Source organism: Rana temporaria, chromosome 2 (assembly GCF_905171775.1).
Source record: "Rana temporaria chromosome 2, aRanTem1.1, whole genome shotgun sequence".
NCBI classification, from domain to species: Eukaryota; Metazoa; Chordata; class Amphibia; order Anura; family Ranidae; genus Rana; species Rana temporaria.
In genome coordinates this window covers 284,926,770-284,941,130 of record NC_053490.1, presented here as the reverse complement: position 1 = coordinate 284,941,130, position 14,361 = coordinate 284,926,770, and the positions used below count along the sequence as shown (strand labels likewise).

General features: G+C 41.4%; 1 protein-coding gene across 1 annotated transcript in view; it reads right to left on the bottom strand.

Annotated features, from left to right (window-relative positions):
- The window catches only part of LOC120926880 (non-compact myelin associated protein), a 97,612-nt gene extending 84,060 nt beyond the window's left edge, over positions 1-13,552 (bottom strand). Inside the window, exon 1 of the mRNA XM_040337172.1 lies at positions 13,210-13,552. The gene's annotated coding sequence lies outside the window, so the exon portion shown is untranslated. The remainder of the gene's footprint in view (positions 1-13,209) is intronic.
- Positions 13,553-14,361: the final 809 nt, after the last annotated feature.

Sequence of the window (14,361 nt, the reverse complement as noted above, 5' to 3'; positions counted from 1 at the left end):
TGGTAAGAAGAAAAAAAAAGCTGTATAGAGGAAATACTAAGTAGAAAAAAAGCTGTATAGAGAAAATGGTAAGAAGAAAAAAAAAAGATGTATAGAGAAAATGGTAAGAAGAAAAAAAAAAGATGTATAGAGAAAATGGTAAGAGGAAAAAAAAGATGTATAGAGAAAATGGTAAGAAGAAAAAAAAAGCTGTATAGAGGAAATACTAAGTAGAAAAAAAGCTGTATAGAGAAAATGGTAAGAAGAAAAAAAAAAGATGTATAGAGAAAATGGTAAGAAGAAAAAAAAAAGATGTATAGAGAAAATGGTAAGAGGAAAAAAAAGATGTATAGAGAAAATGGTAAGAAGAAAAAAAAAGATGTATAGAGAAAATGGTAAGAGGAAAAAAAGATGTATAGAGGAAATGGTGAGAGGAAAAAAAGATGTATAGAGGAAATAGTAAAAAGGGGAAAACAAAGATGTATATAGAGAAAATAGTCACTTTCAGCCAGATCAATGTTACAGTGGAAATATTATAAGCCAGAAGGGGCTTGTATTGGTGTGGAATGCTTTCCCAGCCAGAAGGAATTCAGGTTGCCTTGGACAGAAATGAGTGCAATGTAATGTTCCAAATAAATCCCAGAATCTGAACACTCACAGTACATCAAATTAAGCTGCAACCAGCACAGCTAATGCATTATACAAGGCCTTTGTGTATAATAATTATTAAAGAGGAACTAAGCTGTGGTTTTCATACTTTCTGGAATGAACCAAATCTGAGCAAGCATATTACAAATTCTTCTACTTGGAAGCAATTTCTTTCCGTGAAACGTGCCCGGTCCTCTCTGTCACATTCAGATCCAATTTGTGATTATACTCAGTTTATACAGATACAAGACGTGCGATATTGTGCAGCCTACAATGATCTGTGGTTCTGCATGAGCACAGTGGTCTGTGGAAGGCAAATCAATGAAATCTGTTTCTGGTTATATGAGTCCAAACTTCCATGCTGCCCTGGTCTGCTGCCATTTCAATGACAGACGTTACCCATTCATGGCGATAAGCTGGGTACAAATGTAGAAAAAAAAAAAAAAAAAAACACATACCCACACACACTCAAATTATATATTTTAAATCATATTATGAGAGCAAGGTCCAGTAATACAACTTACTGTTCTGCCTGAGAAAAAAGTATTTCTGCATTCCGTCAAACACATTTGCCATAGTGGACATCTACTTTTCCCAGTGTCTTCCACTAAGGCCCCGTACACACGACCGAACATGTCTGCTGAAACTGGTCCGCGGACCAGTTTCCGCCGACATGTTCAATCGTCTGTAGGGCCGACCGGACAATTTTCCGGCGGATCGGACAGGTTTCCAGCGGACAAATGTTTCTTAGCATGCTAAGAAACATGTCCGCTGGAAGCCTGTCTGTCGGACATGTTCGGTCGTCTGTACGACTCACCGGACATGTCCGCTCGGCCAAAAGCCCTCGCATGAGTCAAAGTGATTCGACGCATGCGTGAAAGCATTGACCTTCCAGGGTCCCGCACGTCGCCGCGTCATCGTCGTGGCGCGGCCACGTCACTGCGTTCGCTGTCCGCGGGAAATTTGGTCTGATGGTGTGTACAGCCATCAGACCAAAATCCGCCAGCGGACATGTCCGATGAAAACGGTCCGCGGACCGTTTTCATCGGACATGTCCCGTCGTGTGTACGAGGCCTAATGCAAAGAATCATACTGCAGCTTTTCAGTGCTGAATATCAATATTACAGACATGTTTTTCAGGGCTCATTCACCAAGGCACAGTAAAAACAGGCGATTGAACCACAATTTTACCACCCCCTGACCTCCCACCTAAAGAAAGACATGCAGCTGCTTAGGGCTGTACACATACTATGGCAAAAATTAAAGCCCATGTTGTGTTCAGCAGCTGTACTGCCTGCGTAATGTGGCAAGGATGAGTGGGGCCATGCCACAACTTATCAGCAACTGCATTGTGGTTTGACCTTTTCAGAGTAAAAGTGAGTGCTGAGGAGGCAACAAGTAGTCCACCGCACAGGGAGGCCTACAGGTATAGGCTTAAAGTGATATTAAAAGTTTTATTTTCTTTAATAACAAACTATCATACTTACCTGCTCTGTACAGTGGTTTTGCACAGAGCGCCCCCCCCCCCCCCCCGCTCCTTCCTTTTCTCTGGTCTCCCACTGGCACTCCTGGCCCTTCCTTCTGCAGAGTGACCCCATTGCGAGCAGCTTGTTATGGGGGCCCTCGAGCAGGCTCACTCCCGAGTCGCTGCTCTGTGTGTCCATTTAGACACAGAGCGCAGCTCAGCCCTGCCACTGCTCTCTCCTCATTGGCTCACTGGCTGTGATTCACAGTAGCGAGAGACAATGGCTCCCGCTACTGTCTCAGTCAATGAGGAGGAAGGGGAGAGCTGCTGCTCTGGTGCACATTGCTGGATCGAGGTGGGGCTCAGGTAAGTAATAGAGTTGGCGGGGGCTTCTGCACACAGAAGGTTTTTTACCTTCATGCATAGAAGGTAAAAAAAAACTTGAGCCATTACAGCCACTTCTTTAGGGAAATGACTTTAATACTACCTAATAAGTCACTGACCTTTTCAAGAGTGCAACCACTGAGGTTAGCAAGGTCTCAGCTTATGTTCTTCATGCTTGTTTCAGCTGAATCATTCACTGTGTATTAAAGTAAAATTAGGATGCCCTAGAACCAACACTTTTTAAAGTACAGAGATATATCTTTGTATATAAAAAACCTGTATGTTCCCCCAGCTCCCGTTATCTATTATACCTGTATACTACCAGTCTCTCTGTTGGACAGTGTTCACAGCTGCGACTACAAGTTCTAGGGGGATGAATGGGAGAGCCCTGCTGGGTGGCTCATCTCCATAGAACCTGTAGTTGCACCTGCAGAGTGGATTACATGCACCAGGAGAACAATAAAACATTGCCCAGCACAGCGGAGAGCTGGGACTTAGCTATATTTGAGCTATGATTTGGGGTATAATTGTTTTTTTAAGGGGGACCCACACAGTCTTTGACAGGTCCTGTATTTCTATTGTCACAAGTTTCCTTTTATTATTCACTTTTTGTAGTATGCAAGACTGCCAGCATAAGGGTGAAATGCTATACCTATAGCAGCCAACCAGAATCCATTTTAAAGTAGTTTGCCACTGAAACCCAGCTGCATAAAAAAAAAAAAACATAATCCATATGGCATTTCATTACAAAAGTATTTAATGTTCTTATGATCAAGACTAAAGTGGTTCTAATGGCAGAAGGTTTTTTACCTTCATGCATTCTCTGTATGAAGGTAAAAAACCTTCTGCATGCAGCTGGTTTTTTACCTTCATGCATTCTCTGTATGAAGGTAAAAAACCTTCTGCATGCAGCTTTTTCCCAGTGCCACCTTATTCCTATTTGAGCCCAATCTCGATCCAGTGGTGTGCACAAGAGTTAAGGCTCTTGCTCAGTAGCGAGCACACACAAGTGCCCCCATAGAAAGCGTCTTGCTATGGGGGCACTCGGCAGGGAAGGGGAGGGGGGAGTTGAGCGGTGGAGACCGGAGTCCCTGCAGGGGGACCCAAGAAGTGGAGGATTGGGGCTGTTGTGTGCAAAACCATTGCACAAAGCAGGTAAGTATGACATGCTTGTTATTTTAAGAAAAAACATTGCATTTACAATCACAATTTCTTAATTCACTTAAAGCGATATTACATAGTTAAAATTCTGCACAGACATTATTTTGTAGAGATTACAAACATAACTCAACTTGTAGCATGGGGTTCTAGCAAAAAAAAAAATCACCAGAGCAGGTTGGTGCAGTTATATTCAGGGCTGTCCGAAATGATTTTCTTAAAACTCAGGACTCTTCTCTAGAGGTCTCTGGGGGAAGCTCAAACCCCAGCATCAAACAGCCTCCTGGAGCTCTTCATGCCCCAAACTCAGGGCTGTCAAAGTGGGCACCAACATAGTGTCCCATGCCTTCACTCTATAGGAACATGAGAAGCCCTAGCATAACCAAGTCAGGCTAGTCTACACCACCATACCAAGCCCACACTATAACTAACAACCTCACTCTCCACATTTTACAGGTTTTTTATCTAGAAAATATTCTGAACAACAGGAATGTCCAGATCAGAAAAGGGTCAACCACGATACTCTTTACTTATAGAAAGTCTGATACAAATCCAACACAGTGATATTATTCCTTAACAAGGTCAACAGCACTGCAGTAAACCCTTTGGCACTTGGCATACACAAAAAAAATACATGATATCGAACATCAAATATACCGTAATGCCGCTTACACACGATCGGACATTGCGACATCAAAACCGTGGATTTTTTTTCCGACGGATTGTTCGCTCAAACTTATCTTGCATACACACGGTCACACAAATGTTGTCGGAAATTCCGAATGTCAAGAACACGGTCACATACAACACTACGACGAGCCGAGAAAAATGAAGTTCAATGATTCAGAGCATGCGTCAAATTGATTCTGAGCATGCGTCGTAATTGTCTACAGACGATCGGAATTTCCGATAAGAACTTTTGTTGTCGAAAAAATCGAGAACCAGCTCTCAAACATTTGTTGTCGGAAATTCCAACAGCAAATGTCCAATGGAGCAAACACACGGTCGGAATATCCGACCAAAGGCTCACATCGAACATTACGTGTGTACGTGGCATTAATGTCCCATTCTCCGAAGGAGAAAGCACTTACCAAGGGTTTGCTTAGATGGTGGCACAGAGATACAGACCCTTCCTCCTAACATAAGGGGGCAGATCCACAAAAGAATAAGAATATCAATAGATACGCCGGCGTAATTTTACATTTCCTGCGTCGTATCTTTGTTTTGTATCTACAAAACAAGATACGACGGCATCTGGGATCGATCCGACAGGCGTACGTCGGATCTAAGATGCCATTTTTCGGCGGCCGCTAGGTGGCGTTTCCGTCGAATTCTGCGTTGAGTATGCAAATTAGCTAGTTACGGCGATCCACAAACGGCTTTTTCCGGCGTATAGTTAAAGCTACTGTTATGAGGCGTACTCAATGTTAAGTATGGCTGTCGTTCTCGCCTCGCATTTTGAATTTTTTATGTCGTTTGCGTAAGTCGTTCGCGAATAGGGATTTGCGTAGAATGACGTCACCGTCGTGAGCATTGGCTTGTTCCGGATAATTTCGAGCATGCGCACTGGGATACCCCCACAGGCGCATGCGCAGTGAAAAAAAACGTTGTTTACGTCGGGTCACAACGTATTTACATAAAACACGCCCCCATCACAGAGATTTGAATACCGCGCTATTACGCCGCCAAAGATACACTACGCGGCCGTAACTTACGGCACGGATTCTTTGTGGATTTGAAAAAAAAAAGTAAGTTACGGCGGCGTAGTGTATCTTCGATACGCTACGCCCGGCGGATAAATGCCCTGCTGTACGTGGATCTGCCCCAAGGTCTTTTGCACTTACACATCACATCCTTTCACTAGAGTCTTTACTACCAGGAACAAAAAAAGAAAAATGGGCACACCAGGCTTCCTTAACAACATGCTGAGGGAGCCCCCCCAAAAAAAGGCATATATACACTGTTGCAATGACATTTTTGGGTATGTACAAATGTTCTCACTGTCCCTTAAGTTTGTTTTATGTATTTTATGTTATGGAAAATGTATAATTAAGCACTTAAACAATTAAAACACTTAAGAGGAGTGGAAACATCCAAACATGATTGGATGCATAAGAAAAGGATCGGGAGAAGCCAGGGCAAGGAGATTTCACTGTTGGGGTATGCAAGATGTATAAAAAGTCAGGGGCTGACTCAGCTCATCAGGGTCCACCTATGACTAAATTGCAACTTTTGGTAGCAGTGAACCCTTAAAGCCTCGTACACACGATCAGTCCATCCGATGAGAACGGTCTGAAGGACAGTTGTCCTAGGTTAACCGATGAAGCTGACTGATGGTCCGTCATGCCTACACACCATCGGTTAAAAAAACGAACGTGTCAGAACGCGGTGACCTAAAACACGACGACGTGCTGAAAAAAATTAAGTTCAATGCTTCCAAGCATGCGTCGATTTGATTCTGAGCATGCGTGGATTTTTAACCGATGGTCGTGCCTACTAATGATCGTTTTTTTTCCATCGGTTAGGAATCCATTGGTTAAATTTAAAGCAAGTTGGCTTTTTTTTAACTTATGGTTAAATAACCTATGGGGCCTACACACGATCGGTTTGGACCGATGAAAACGGTCCATCAGACCGTTGTCCTCTGGTTAACCTATCGTGTGTATCGAGGCCTAACAAGAGAGAGGGATTTTTTAAGAGGAAAGATTTTTAAGAGCCCAATCCAACCCTGGTAATGCTTCACTGGTAGCGTATCCCATAAAAGGTGGCTTTCAATTCTACAAAGGAGTTTTAAGAGGGAAGTGGTTTGGGAATCAAAATGTTCAGATTCATAGCCCATGCTATACAAGTTGTTTTCCCTCATGTAATTTCCCTCTCAATAGGTCCACTTAATAAGAAACATGTTGCATGCTAAATATCTTCAGATGAATTGGGAGGCTCTATGGGTTAAGGAGAAGTCTTTTGGGTGCAATCAAAATCATTGCCAGCTGACAGTCTTCTGCTCTATAAATGGTAAATGAAGTAGTTACCGTAACTTAACTCTCATGCTGCAAAGCTAGTAGTAACAATAAACTTCAAGCCATTTAGATAAATGATCCATAATGTTCTTCATTTCAGTTTTAGAGGCAACAACCATAGAATTGAAAGTTTCATGTGGTAAGGACGAAGTTTTGTTTCCTGCTGTAACTCTTAACGTACTTTGATCCCATGTCTACAGTGTTGTGCAACATTGAAGGTAATTTAAAATGGCTACCTAATGTAGAAATAAAATTGCAAATACAAATGTTAAATTGACTGGAGCAAATGTAATTCCAGCTTTTCTTCCTTAGCTTTCAGTAGAAAGGTCTAGACAGGACTGCACTAGGGGAGGTGACTTATTTACTAATGACGAGCAAATCGGGTGATTTGTCCAGACTTCTGAGAACCAAATGATTCCTGAATGACGATAGTTGGATTCCTGAACTATCTCATTCTCCTAAGATCAGATTTCTATTCAAAAATAAAGACAAACCAATAATTAAAAAAAATCAAGTGGTTTTCTTATTATGATTACAACGTATTGCTCAAAGAATAGAAATGTCAGTGAATGTGAATTGCTAGTATGTCTGTCAGTGCCAGTGAAGCAATAGGCACATAAACAGTAAGGCCCCATACACACGAGAGGATTTATCCGCAGATACGGTCCAGCGGACCGTATCCGCGGATAAATCCTCTTGAGGATTTCAGAAGATTTCTATGCGATGGCGTGTACACACCATCGCATTGAAATCCGCGCGGAAATCCTCTGGCGATGACGCGTCGCGCCGTCGCCGCGATTATGACGCGGCGACGGGCGCGACGCTGTCATATAAGGAATTCCACGCATGCGTCAAATCATTACGACGCGTGCGGGGAATCCCTTTGGACGGATGGATCCGGTGAGTCTGTACAGACGAGCGGACCCATCCGTTGGAATGGATTCCAGCAGATGGATTTGTTGAGCATGTCAGCAAATATCCATCTGCTGGAAATCCATCCCAGGGGAGATTTATCCGCGGATAAATATCCGACGGAGTGTACACACCATAGAATCTATCCGCAGAAACCCATTTGATGGGATTTATCTGCGGATAGATTCTATGGTGTGTATGGGGCCTAAGGGTCAAGTGATGAGCAACATCCAAAAAAAATAATAATTAAACCACAAGACATAAATGTAGAATTTTTAATATAAAGCTCAATTTGCTAAGATGGGCGAGGTGTTCAGACAAAGGTACAGTTCCTTTGAAAAAGTATTAGTGTTCATACCCCTTGAAGTTTTCCACATTTTGTAATGTTACAACCAAAAACATAAATGTATTTTATAGGAATTTTATGCGATAGACTTACACAAAGTGCTACATGCATTTGTAAAATATCTCAAGCTCTGTCAGATTGGATGGAGAGTGTCTGTGAACAGCAATTTTCAAGTTTTGCCACAGATTCTCAATTGGATTTAGGTCTGGACTTTGACTGGGCCATTCTAACACATGAATATGTTTTGATCTAAACCATTCCATTGTAGCTCTGGCTGTATGTTTAGGGTAGTTGTCCTACTGAAAGGTGAACCTCCGCCCCAGTCTCAAGTCTTTTGCAGACGCTAACAAGTTTTCTTCTAAGACTGCCCTGTATTTGGCTCCATCCATCTTCCCATCAACTCTAAACAGCTTCCCTGTCCCTGCTGAAAAAAGCATCCCTACAACATGATGCTGCCACCACCATGTTTCACAGTGGGGATGGTGTTCAGGGTGATGTGCAGTGTTAGTTTTCTGCCACACACAACGTTTTGCTTTTAAGCCAAAAAGTTCAATTTTGGTCTCATCTGACCAGAGTACCTTCTTCCACATGTTTGCTATGTTCCCCATATGGCTTCTCACAAAACTGAAAACGAGACTTCTTAAGGCTTTCTTTCAACAATTGCTTTCTTCTTGCCACTAATCTAAAAAGGGCAGATTTGTGGAGCGCATGACTAATAGTGGTCCTGTGGACAGATTCTCCCACCTGAGCTGTGGATGTCTGCAGCCCCTCTCCAGAGTTACCATGGAACTCTTGGCTGCTTCTCCGATTAATGCTCTCCGTGCCCGGTTTGTCAGTTTACTTGAAAGGGTATGTTTTTGTAGGTTTACAATTGTGCCATACTCTTTCCATTTTCGGATGATGGATTGAACAGTGCTCCGTGAGATGTCCAAACCTTGGGATATTTTTTTAGAACCTAATCCTGCTTTAAACTTCTCCACAACTTTATCCCTGACCTGTCTGGTGTGTTCCTTGGCCTTCATGATGCTGTTTGTTCACTAAGGTTCTCCAACAAACCTCTGAGGGCTTCACAGAACAGCTGTATTTATACTGAGATTAAATTACACATAGGTGAACTCTATTTACTAACTAGATGACTTCTGAAGGCAATTGGTTCCACTAGATTTTAGTTAGGGGTATCAGAGTAAAGGGGTTGAATACAAATGCATGCTGCACTTTTCAGATATTTATTTGTAAAAAAAAAAAAAAATGAAAATCATTTTTATTTTCCTTCCACCTCACAATTATGTGCCACTTTGTGTTGGTCTATCACATGAAAACCCAACAAAATGTGGAAAATGTCAAGGGGTATGAATACTTTTTCAAGGCACCGTAGGCCATAATGGTTCAAATCTCAGCCAGTTCAGTTGCAAGAAAGAAAATTGCATAATCTATGGCCTGCCTTAAGCCCAGTACACAAGGGCCAAATCTAAGCCGGCACTGGCCGGTTCAATAGAAACTGGCTGGCATTCGGGCCGTGTCTATGGCAACACGCTGGGTAGAACGGGAAAAAAATTGTGGTGTGTACTAGGCTTAAAGGTTCGCATAGGATGCATTAAGGTGAAAAAACACCTTGCAGTCACCGGCCACCCTGAGACCCCGTTTAACTTACCTGAGACCCGAATCTCATTGGGCGTGATCCCGTGTTGCTTTCACCGAGCTCTAGTCGGCTCTTCATTGAATGATTGATAGCAGCGCAGCCATTGGCTCCCGCTGCTGTCAATCAAATCAATGACGTGGTGCGCCAGGGGCGGGGCCGAGTCATACACCTAGCGGCTATGGCCGCCAAGTGTATCACACGAGAGCGTGTCCGCAAGGTGACCCCCTCGGGCGAGAGCTTCCCAGAGGGAGTTAGCTCTTGTGGGGAGGAGCCACAAGAGCCGTCGTGGGACCCCAGAAGAGGACGTTTGGGGGCACTCTGTGCAAAACAAACTGCACGGTGGAGGTAAGTATGACATACGTAAGTATGACACACGAACCCATAGTATCCCTTTAAGTATTAAACATAGAATCATTTCAAGAGAGGTGATAAAAAACGATCTTTAAGGCTCATGATGTGTGTGTGATTTTATTTTCTTGGGCATGAAATGACCACATTCTAAAATGATTAAAATCTGAGACAGAAAGTTTGCAGTTTGCTTGTCCTTTGTACTTTATTGATCAAAATGCTGTTTAATAGCAGAATGACAATGGTGTGTAAAGTTCATTTCCCCAACACTCCAGATAAAACTCCCTACAGACATTAGATAGCAGTCTGGAGAAATGGAGAAATGAAACCTTTGTCTTAGAAAGAGCTTTTTATGATATATCTTTCATAACGGAGCATCACAAGACGAATAAATCATTTGTTTTGAAGTTCTTCATCCAGTTTCCACTGGATCTTTTAACGTGCCTATTTTCCCTAACGATATACTTATTCTCCAAAAATAATTCCATACACATCTACTACTTACGGTAATGGCCCTGTAATCTATTTTACATTAAATTGTTTCTTATTGTGTCTTTCTGACTTCTTGTAACATCCTCCATGAGCTCCCAAACTTAACGTCACATCCATTTGAAACAAGCATAGTTGTTGCAGTCACATGCACTGCTCAATGTAAACTACAAATCCCGCAGTCCATTATCTATAGATCATAGTGCCTAGACCATCTCAGAGTCAGCAAGAGAGAGTGGCTATGGGCCAGATCCTCAAAAGGGATACGCCGGCGTATCTACTGATACGCCGTCGTATCCCTGTTTCTATCTTTGGAACTGATCCACAGAATCAGTTTCCAATAGATAGGCAGAAGATCCGACATGTGTAAGGGACTAAAGAAGAGAGAGCTAAAGAAGGTACTTTTCTAAGTTAATAATAATAATAAATACTTGAACAGAATATATATATATCTATATATATATATCTAAAGGTCTGGCGGATGCTGCTGGAAAATCAAAGCTCCTTGCCGGAAAGAGGACTCCCGTGCACATGCTTGGGAACGACGTCATCACGGCCTCGGCCACTCACAGCGCCGGAGCCGTGAACCCAGAAGAAATGCAGAGGGAACATGGCAGCTCCCTCAGTGGTGACCGGTAGGTGATGCCAGCGCTTCGTCCTAAGGTAAGTATTTCATAATGAGCTAGTATGTGGTGCATACTAGCTCCTTATGCTTTTCAGACCTCCCAGGGACTTAGGCCTTGTACACACGATCAGTCCATACTGATGAAAACGGACTGAAGTTCAGTTTCATCAGTCCAAACCTACCGTGTGTATGCCCCATCGGACTTTTGTCCTTCAGACCAAAGTTTTAGAACTTGCTTTAAAATCGGACTGATGGATTGATGACCGATGGTTAGTACGCAAAAGCATCAGTTCAAAACCCGCGCATGCTCAGAATCAAGTCGACGCATGCTTGTAAGCATTGAACTTCGTTTTTTTCAGCACGTTGTTGTGTTTTACGTCACCGCGTTGGACTCGATCGGTTTTTGAACTGATGGTGTGTAGGCACATCAGACCATCAGACCATCAATCAGTTTTCATCAGTTTGGACTGATCGTGTGTACAAGGCCTCACTGTCAACATCAACCAATGAGGTTTCACCTTTTTTAATTTATGTAAACTAACTTAATCCTTATCAGTCACTAAAACTCAATTTTTTTATTAGATGAATCAGCTTTGATCAGTTTTTTCAAAAGTAGTATTACAAATAGAATTATGATATAAATATTACATGAAACTTCAGTATATTATACAACAATTTTTATTAAACATATAATTAGGACTTTTTTCTATAGCATTTAACCTATCCATCATAACTCTGGAAAACGCATGCAAAGCTTTTAAATTATGCCCCAGGCCAACCAGTGCAGGGGGGGGCCACAAAAAAAAGCAGGTAATATAAACTGATTTGAAGAAGTTGCAAATGACCTCATACTTCAAACTTTTAGGCTGCATTCACACCTGAGCGTCGGTCGTTCGGTCGTTTTTTCCGGCGTTTTGTTGCACGTATTCATGCTTATTTGCGCGTTTGCATACAGCGTCGTCCGACGTTTTTGTACTTTGACATTTTTTATTTTAGCCAATAGGAAAAATTATCATTTTTTCATCACTTGTTGCTATGTTGGTAGATTTTTTTAATCTTCTGCCTGGGTCAAATGTTCTATTGATTAAAGCTACGAAACGCCCGTAGCAAACGCTCGTTGTCGCGCTAGTCGCTTGAATCGAGCGTTTCCATTACTTTCTATGGGAAATGGAAACGCTCAAAAACGACCAAACCGCCCGATACGCGCGACAAAAAAAGGTCCGGAACTTGTTTGAGCTTCAGGCGTTCGGCGTCAGGCGGCTTGGAGTGGAGATGTGAACCATCTCCATAGGGAATAATGTATTTTTTCCCCTCTAGCGTATTTGAGCGTTGCGCTTCAGGCGACAAAACGCTCAGGTGTGAATGCAGCCTTAGGTCTTTACAAAGTCAAAAGTCCCATGCTGCTTTTATGAAATAACTTTGATCATAATAGTAGTACTTTGCCAAAACCAAAATTGAATATAGAACATAACCCGTAAAACCTAATTTACATACATAAAAGGCATCACTTATGAAATCGTAATCCATCTTTATTTGAGAAGCTGAAGGTCCAAAAGTGTGGTCTATGCCAACAGACCATTGCTATCTTTATCAGCTGTACATATGGATGATAAATAAAGATCTAAAATGTTTTGACCTATACTATTGTCCACATTACATAGCTTGACCTCACAAAATGAGTTTCACCTCGTCATGGAAATGCATTTACAATGGGCACATAGTTGTAAAAATCTCAACTATCTAGTCGCTCAATTATTATTATTTTTTTTCATTAAAATACATTTAAATAAATTTAAATAAATTTAAAGTTACCAGACACTCTCTTCTGTGTTTGTCCAACCGAATGTAAAATTAGATTTTTAGACACATTTCAAAAAATTGTATATTACTGTTTAGTCATAAATACTAGGGTAATATAGAAATTACTTAAGCCTGGACAAATTTCCTTAACAAACTTCGTAATTTTAGAATATAATCAATTGACTTTAACAGAATGGTAAAAACTTTTATCGTACAGCAGAAAAGTGCTGTAACAAAAAAAAACAGCAAACACTACAATCCCTTAGAAAAAGTCTAAGAGAGAACTTGAAAATATTCAATAAATATGCTTAACTAACATCAGTTAAATGATGTTTTTTTTTGCGTAATGAAGTTAAAGGCCACCGAAAACTGTAACGCAACATGAATAAGGTTACTCACCTCCACTTCCAGCAAGCAGACGTTATTGGTCTTCTTTCGCCCTTTGGGTAGAGATTTTTTTTTTTCTTCTCCTTAGATCAATACCACTTCTTCCTTTTCACCATGATGGTGCCCTGATTTCAAGCCTTAAGGAGCACAGTGATGACAGTCTCTCAATTTCAGTCGAAAATATACTAAATCCCCTTTCACAAGAGTTTGCTAGAACGCCATATTGAAGCTATACCGTGATCCTGTTTTTCAGGCTCAACCACTCCCTGTTCAGGTGTACAGTGACTTTTTTTTTTTTGCTGTTTATTAATCTCTTTCTCCTCCTCCTTCACTCCTGTCCAGTGTGTATTCTGTAAATCAGTAGTTGCAGACAGACGGCTGATTCTACTCCCACCTCCCTCTGGGTAATTGCCATGAACCACAGACCCACCCCATGCCGCTTACAGTATCACTGCTCAACTGTCATGGTTTTATTCAACTTTCTGCAGTTTCTTTTTTTTTTTCGTTTTCACAAGAAAAACTTTCTGCAGTTTACTTGCTCCGCAGTCCACCGTCTATGCCTTTTTAAGCACTAAAATCCTCAGTTACTATAAAAGGTGCAACTATAAAAAGATTCTTTGATCCCTTAAAACTAATATGAATGGCATATTTCTATACAGAAATTCCAGATCAGTAGCTGAACAAGGACTATGTTATCTGACTTCCAAATGAAAGCTCCTTTACCAAGATTACAAACATAAAAAAGCGTCTGTCACTCGTCAAGCAAGATCACAGCGCTGTACAGGAAAATGAAACCGTGAAGAAAATGCTTTTCGTTCTTACATTTTTTATTGCTGTTGCTAGGAAATCAGCTGTAGAAAATCAGCAGGTTTAGCGCTCCTATGGTAAAAAAATAAATAAAATACTGCAATGAATGAAATATGGAGGCTGTCATTGCTCTTTGTCTGAAAATGCTACTTGCCTGGCTTCAATATTTTGAAGAATTCAACCTGGGACAAGTATATAAATCAGAGGGTTCTATAGTAAAGGACCCAACCTGGGACAAGTATATCAATTAGAAGGTTCTATAGTAAAGTACCCAACCTGGGACAAGTATATAAATTAGAAGGTTCTATAGTAAAGTACCTAACCTGGGACAAGTATATACATTAGAAGGTTCTATAG